Genomic DNA, 8,412 nt, shown 5'->3' with positions numbered 1-8,412 from the left:
TACAACAGCGAAAAAAGCTATTCAGCTCGTTCGAGCAGATTCAGCAATTTTAACGGTATAAAACATGTCCAACGTTTCGTGGACAATTTTATCTGCGCTCTGTTTTTCTTTTATCGTTTTATTTTCCTGACTTGGGGATCACTTCCAGGCTGAGCAAAGGGAATATTTTAATACGAGATCAAAAGGGGGAACGGACTATCAGATCGAACGATGGAAGGTTTTTTAAAATAGATGACAAATCTGCCAAGTTCTGCGTCCCACTAAGAGCATAACTAACTTACAACTGCGTGATAACTAGATCGCCGATGTTCACGCGTAAATTCATTCGTGCCTTGATCGAAGCGATAAAAAATATTTTTTAATAATATTTCGGATCGATGGAATTACGAATTTCCATAAAAATATGTGAGCCGAATTAAAATTTGTTTCCTCCACTATCGATATTACTACATCTACAACGTGTTTTTCGCTTCTCACGTTTCGCGTATTTTTTTCATGCTACGCCAATTTCTATAAATATATAAACATCCGTAGTTTAATTGGAACGACTCGATATCCTCAAAACCTTCAAACCGATGTATTTCGTTGGAAAATCAAATGAAACGATATTTTTCTATAATTCGAGAAATTGGTTAACAGCGAATTCGATTTGATTTGTTTTCATTCGACGCGTTCGCTTTAATTGTCCTTTCATTGAACGCTTTGCTTCGGTCCCTCGTCTTAAACATTTCCTCGGAAAATGAATTTCTTAACGGACTTGATGAACGGTGTGGACTTAACGAAGGTAATTTTTTATACTCGCGGAATGATCTTTTTCAGAGTATCTTAACGATGGTCGAGCTGATAGAAGGAGCAATGCATTTCTCTTAAACGTCTTCGTTTAAATCATTACGAGATATTCGAATGAGTTGTAATCGACCATAAGTCGTATCGTAATTGAATTATTAATTGTTTATTAGAACAAACGATAATTAATCTATATATTTCTCGATCATACGTTTCTACGTGATATATTTCTTTTCGCGAAAATTATCTGCTGAATTTTCTACCGTTTTGTACACCATGGTAAATATCTTCGTGAAATAGTTTCCAAGATAAAAGTCTCGTACCTGCACGATAATAAAACTGTTTTTATTAAATCTCTTTCATTGTTTTCGAACAGCAAATCTATTCTCTGTTGCTTCTTATACGACACGAAATACGCTATACGATAGTGCGTTACCGTATAAAGGTTAAACTGTGTACCATAAAAGGTCAGGCTACAATTGTTGAGAAAGTTGCTTTGAAAATAATGGAAAACGTCAAGATAAAATCTGCATTTCTATCGGTTTAATATCTCTGCATGGAATACGAATTTTATTAATTCTAAAACAATCGGCGTTATTTTCAGCAAGTTATTCGGTAAAAAATTCAGCCGATATTTCACAAACTGGTTGTTCAACGGATATTCCTTTCTCCGTGGTTGCACAGAATACACATTATTTTTTCATTTTCTTTTTTCTTATCGAACCTCTGAATTCGTATCACAGTTACGCATAAATATGTACCACGCAAAATTGCGTTAGACGCTTAATTTGCAATTCTTTCAAAGAACGAGAACACGCGAATAATCTCTGCGGTAAATTAATGAATTTACTTGAAGGGTACTTGCGCGAAAAAAACGCTGCAAATGGCAAAATTGAACAATCTTGATGTTTTACCGGAGAACGTTCTACGTACCGATGAAAATATTATGAAATTTAATTGCGATTTTCCTTACCGAATGAACTATCACTAACGCTGAAAGATCGTGTCGCAACGTCGTTTCTGTGAAAAAGAAATATAAATGTCAATAAACATTGGTCAATCGTTTCTTAGCTTTCGTCTGTGCCATCGATCTCAACAAATGGAATTTCCTTTGCAAGTAACAGCTGACACACACACGCCTCTCTACCCATACGCTTTCCTCCTTCGCGAATCTGGAATATATTAAGGCTGGACTACATCAAGTTTTCTCCTCCTGGCGAAAAAACTTGTTTCTTGGCACTCGAGGTGATTTCTACAAGAACTCTTCGATTAGCTTCGTACGTTCCAAGCTGCGGAGGCTACGTCGCCAAACTATACGACCGACGCTTGATATCTCGATTCTCTTTGAATCGCAAACAACCGCAACACGAGCCAGGGAAGCGTTAAGATCGTAATGGATTGCCCTACAGCGATCCCCGAACCGAGTGCCAAAACGCACTCCCAAACCCAAAAAGAAAAAAGAAAGAAATAAAGGCACCTCATCCTCGTTGATCGATAGTTTCGTTCTGTTTTGTGTCTGTTGGGGTAAACGAAGTAGCACAAGGTACGTTCCATCACGTTGCGAAACTCGTTCGCGCATCGAAGGTAAATGAAGATACGTTTGAAGGAATGAATCCAATTAACTCTGCGAATTGGATGTGAATTCGAACAAAGCCAATAGGAAGCTGCGTCGATTCTCGAATTCTTCCAATAATTGGACAATAATGCCGGCCGCGGGTCAAAGATTGCCGCGCCGGGTTCAACGATAATCGATACCCGCCAGTTTTATCAACGAACAATACGCAAACTGTCGTTTCGCGACGGACGCTATCGATAGAGCTGACGATCGATGACGCCACTCGAGAATCGTGCAAGGGACAGCAGTTATTTCTTTGCTATTATTCGGATTAAAGGTTTCCATGCACTTCACCACATTCGAATCGTTAAGTTGCATCGCTGTCGACGTACTCGCGTCCTCCGCTCTCATTGCCACGCGCTCGAGCGTCGCATCGAATTTTTGTTGTTCGCTGTTATTCAAAGTCACGTCAACCGCAAAGGCTTTCGCGGCTGCTACTTCGCGTTAATTCCATTCGAGGATCAAAAAGCGGAATAACCGCGTACCAATGGCGACATTAACGCGAACGAGGCGAGTTATTGTTCTCTCGAGTTTGCCAGCAACCTATTGTTTTGTATTCGCTCCTGGGTAGCACAGAATTTCAGTTACGTTTCTCCTTGGTTTACTCTATGGTCTACTCTTTCAACCAACGACCTTCGCGTCTCTCCTACTTAACATCTATGTTCGCAGCTCGAAACTTGCACTTCACCTTCGAACGTACCTCTAACTACTTGTACTCTCGCTGTGCCCAAACTTTGACAGCGTATAGACGTATAAGATGTGAAACTCAGTGTGAGAATATGCGAAAGATGTATCGACACGACAGACCACGGACAGACCACGGAAGTCTATTACGAAACTTCGAGACACAAAGGGAAGTTGTGTAATTAAAAGAAAATAGTTCGACGTATCGCTGCGAAGTAGCTTAATTTCCTTAACACTTTGACTGCCACGCCGAAATCACACGTTTCGCTCAGCACGCCACGGGAGTATTTTTATTATTCGAAGCAGATAATGGCGAAATAATAATAAAATGATGATGCAAGACAACATTCTTCCCCAATGGACCGTTTATCTTATTGGTGGCCACCTTGGTAACAGTTGATAGCGACATATTATAACGAGGCTTCGTTAATTTCAACAAACCAGTCGCATTGGTTATTTCGTCGCAAGCAAAAGGTATGTTTACACTTCTAACTTCAATTATATGATTATAAAGCTTTACGATTATTTTTTAAGACGTGTTTATAATAATATTCGTAGATCACCCGTCAAACATATGGATGCAAACACTGTGCCCCGTTAGATGCAAGATTTGTTCTCATTTTTTTTATTGATGTTCTAATAAAAATGTTTAATTGTTCAATGTTCAATCTTCTATGTATCGGTTATATTCAAAATGCCCTAACTGTCCATTTTCATACAATTTTTACAATTGTAAGAAGTTCAAGCGCTCCGGTTACCAATGACCATCGTGGCAGTCTAAGTGTTAACCTTACACGATCGTAAGAATCTATAGTCTAGGTGGAAGAGTAATAAATAGCAAGAAGAAAAATACCGAGTAAACAGTCGCAACTTCTTCTCATACTTGCAGCGTGAATGCCATAGAATTGGATGACGTAAATTGATCGAAAAAATGACGCGTCAACGCAACTATCCTGTTAGCGGGTTCAACAACGCGCATGGTCATGGTTCATTAGAGCGTATATCGTCAGGCACACGGCTGGGCTTTGGTACTGCGAGGCGCAAGGACCTCTGTTTTCGTGTTACCTAAGGGTAGTTACGGTACAAACGGGTCGATTGAGCGGTCGACTAGCGAGAAATTTGAGTAAGTCTCTCCCTGCGGAAACGCGAGTTCGGTCGACTAGTCTGGGTCAAGGGTCGAGTGGCGGACAAAATTTTCGCGTGCGAACGCAAAAATTTAATTGCGTAGATTGGTAAAATCTCGGTTCGGTAATAAATAAAGTTCGCTTAAAAATAAAGACATCTCGTTTCAAATGCGCGACGTCGTAATAACGCCAGATCAGCGGCTTCTTCTTTGCGACTTGTAGCTAGTTAGACGACGAGTTTCTCCACTATATCACGTCTATCTCACGAGTAACCCGCGTATCTCGCGAATTAGAGGCGTAGTTTAAAGTTTCGACATCCAGTCGACCACTCGTGGCCATTAACGACGTGTTTTTAACATTTTAGATCTTGTTTACCAGATTCGCTTGTTCGGGAGACTCCGTTGTCCTCTTCGCTTCGCTCGCGCGGTGTCGCCCGACGGAACGGAAATTGCAAGCTGCAAGCTGCTCTTGACTTTATTTGCAAATTTATTCGTGCGGACGTATTTCTAATTACGATTAACATCGCCGTGCAAGAGCAACGCAATCGAATGTCACACGAATCTCGATTGCGCTTGACACGTGCAATTTATGGCGAGAAAGAGGCGAAACCGTGTCGGCGGATTTGGCATGACTTGTAAATCGCGAGTGTTACACGGTCAAGTGAATAAATATTCGCGTGTTTCTTTCGTTCGTCGATGGAAAAACTTTATCAGCTCTGTAACTGATTAGTTTTACGGCACGACGAACGATTTATAGCAATTTCTTAATTCTTATGATATAATTTGCCAAGAATTTATACCATCGAGTTTATAAGAGCTTGATTACCGGTGGAATATCCTGTCAAGGTATTTGATATTTCGAATTTACGTCTATATCGATTAAAAACAGCAACACAGTAAAAGGATACAGCACTTGGCCTACGCGTTATTTTATATATTTTTATTAATTGCGTGGTATCGTTTTAGAAAACTATCGTAAGAAACTACTACAATTATTCGCTGTTTATTATTTTACGTTTTTCTCCAATTTCAAACACCACGATCAAGTTGGAATAGAGTTAAATTGAAACATATTGATACGGAATGAAATTGCAGGGCATATGTTAAAAAATAGGCGAAATAGATTTTCATGATCTTGATAGCGTCAAGCGTAATACTAGCAATGTCAATACTAATATCGACACCGGCAGTAAATTGATCTTGGTGGTTTAACGCACGGACAATCCAGTGCAACATGCGGATTTAATCAAATTACATTAGAAAATTACGTATGTACACGAACGATACATAGCATATTCAACCCTTTGCATTCCTATGTCGAGTGTGACTCGACATCAGTTTTTATCTCAGGAGTTCCTTTCAGACCCACCTTTTTTGTGAAACGTGCGAAAGAAAACCAGGATTGCATCCTGGAAATTGTTTCAAGATATATCATACACTTAAAAATTACAAAATACAACAATAGTGTGAATAAAACTGATACTTAAGTGAATTTGTTTTTTTCTTTATTTATTTAACCCATTTGCATCCAAGCGTGGATTAATCCGCGCGCTGCGACTGCTTTTTTTTATTTCCATTTTAATCTAAATAATTTTTCTTTAAATAAATAATTTTTACTTTCTTCCTCTGTTGTAAAGAATGTAAGATGCGATGTTTGCGAAGCAACATTGTCTACCAATCGTTTTGAACAGTAAATTTTCGATAAACTCCATGAAGAATTTGGATGTCATTTACTGCACCTACGACCGACTGCGCGCGGTGATAGGGACCAGTCCTCTTAAGTAGAGCCACGATGCAAATGGGTTAAATTTTTTTTTTATAGTTTATTTTGGTTTTTACAATTTGTCCTGAAGGACATTTGGTAAAGTGTTATATCTCATTGGCAATAAAAAAATAAAATAAAAATAAATATAGCATGTGGGTGGCTACCCCCAGGGGGGTGCCAACTTCGTGTTTTCTAAGTTATATCTTTTATGTAAATGGGTTAAATTGTCTTGTTTTTTAATTAAAGTAAATTTCAAATAAAACGCTTAAAAGCGTTGGGAGCTGCTTAAATTAAATTAAAGAAATTAAAATAAAATTCGGAGTGCAAAGGGTTAATATCAGAGTCATCTAAGGAAATCGAAGTACTCGATGTGATTGAAATTTAACGACAGTCTCTCGTTTGATAACAATATTTTTATATAATAATAACTTCTTTTCTATCGGCTGAAAGCGAATTCTCGAATTATCGAAATCCACGATTACAAATATTAATTTCGATAAACGTTCCCGAAATTGAGCCTCCGTTACACCTATCGTAGATTAAAATATAAACTGTGAAACTGCTCGTACGTACTGCGACGTAGAATTTTATTTCAACGATGCTCGACAATTTCACTTTCAATTCTAAAAAATGTTACGCATCGAGCGGAAACTCCTGACCCGAAACGATAACGTTTCATCAGAAAAATCAGAATGTTTCTATTTCTCTACGTTTCGTAGAACTGACGTTTCTCGTTCGTCGTTTAATTTGTGTTTTGCATGATGTTGAGGTTGAAGTTGACTGATCGAAGAACGAGTGGATGAATTTGTAATAGAAAAGTATATTGAAATAATTAAAGGTATAAGTATAAGTTTATGCTGATTCAGATGCTTACTCTCTTAGTGTTGCTAGACAATGGAATGATAGGGAGCACGTTCATAAATTTATAGCAAAAGAACATTACCAAAAAAGTTAAGCTTGTAGCTTTGGCTAGAGGCTACAAGGAATGTAAATAGAAATCTGTTTATTAGTTTCTTTGTTTCTAGACCTTGCAACCCAAAACATAATGTATATCCAAGGGTACGATAATATACACCGTTCCTTATTTAGAATATTTCTAAGTAATAGCAGTCCCCGGGTCACGGATATACATAAATAAAGATATAGAGTTTTTCTTGAAGTTACTTCGACAGATGAAATACGCTGGTGCTAGAAATATACGATAAATGACAAGTTAATCGCTTTGAACATCAATCACGATAACAGTGGTTGATCGCTTAAACAATCATATGGTCGAAGTACGTAAGAATTTAAAGCAAGGATCAGCTTCGTGACAGAGCTGCTTCTGACGCTTATTTCTGCGTACGAGCGAGAAATCAGGAAAACGTGGATATTAAACTAAAAGTTATCACCGTATACGCGTAACGTGTTCCTGTCGCATCTACTTCACGCGCTGTAACACGCTAGACGTTCTGTCGCGTCATAATCACTTAGTCGGCTAAATGTAATATCAACCGTTAGCAGAGAAACGTGAAAGCATTTCGGCGCATTTCTATGTACGAGGATTTATCGAGAAAGATATTAAAAATGCATTTATTAAACTGCTTACAGCTTGAACAAGTACACACGCCTCTCTGCCTACGTCTTTACGTAGAAAATATTTTTTCTACTCAAGAGACGCACGCAGATTTTTCCAACTGACTGTATTTTGATTGTATTAAAAGCTTCTACACTACGAGACGCGTGATACTTTCTGCGAAACCACTTGGTAACATAAGCAACGAAGAAACATTCCTCTTGCACAGGCGAACGATCGAAATGCGTTTCTTTCGTTTCATAGTTTTTACGAGATTCAGCGAGACCGCTGCGAATGTTAAATCGCGTTCGATAAATATAGCGGAAGACCATTTATCTAAAGTTGTCGGGGAACGAACAGTTTATACAATTGGAGTTCGTATGATGGAAGCTTACCAATTTTCCTCGCTACGTATCACTCTTCGCACGAATAATAGGAGCTCACGTTCGGATACGTGAATTCAACCAGCAAACGTTCCGTTAATTGGGTGTTAATTAAAGTTTTGTTTCAATAAACGCATTTCTATTCTACTTGTATTTTTTCGATAAATCTAGTGTACGCAGCGAACGCTAAAATGCTTCTACGTTTCCATGCTAACGGTCCATGTTACCATTTAGCCGACTAATTGTCAGTGATTAATAAATTGTGATAATTACCCGATAAAAAGCGATTGATAAGTGAATTTATGATACGATTAATCAGCTCTTCCGGATCTCTTTGAAAGCGTGTGCCTAGAATGTGTCGCGAAAAGTAGGCGGTGACGAGTATACTTGACTGTTTTATCTTGTAATTTTATTAATGACGGGCTAACATTTGGTAGTGGTGTAACTCACATGATGTAACTGAGCGAGTTGCGAGACTTGTGGGAAAAGCAATAATTACAT

At 38.4% G+C, this 8,412-nt stretch overlaps 1 long non-coding RNA gene across 1 annotated transcript in view; it reads right to left on the bottom strand.

The window, feature by feature from the left end:
- Positions 1 to 936: 936 nt before the first annotated feature.
- LOC132905649 (uncharacterized) overlaps positions 937 to 8,412 on the bottom strand; it is a 28,599-nt gene continuing 21,123 nt past the window's right edge. The window contains exon 2 of the long non-coding RNA XR_009657837.1: positions 937 to 1,806. This is a non-coding gene — a long non-coding RNA (uncharacterized LOC132905649). The remainder of the gene's footprint in view (positions 1,807 to 8,412) is intronic.

This window comes from Bombus pascuorum, chromosome 3 (assembly GCF_905332965.1).
Source record: "Bombus pascuorum chromosome 3, iyBomPasc1.1, whole genome shotgun sequence".
Classification (NCBI taxonomy): domain Eukaryota; kingdom Metazoa; phylum Arthropoda; class Insecta; order Hymenoptera; family Apidae; genus Bombus; species Bombus pascuorum.
The sequence above is the reverse complement of the archived record's forward strand: the minus strand, read 5'-3'. Positions and strand labels throughout refer to the sequence as shown.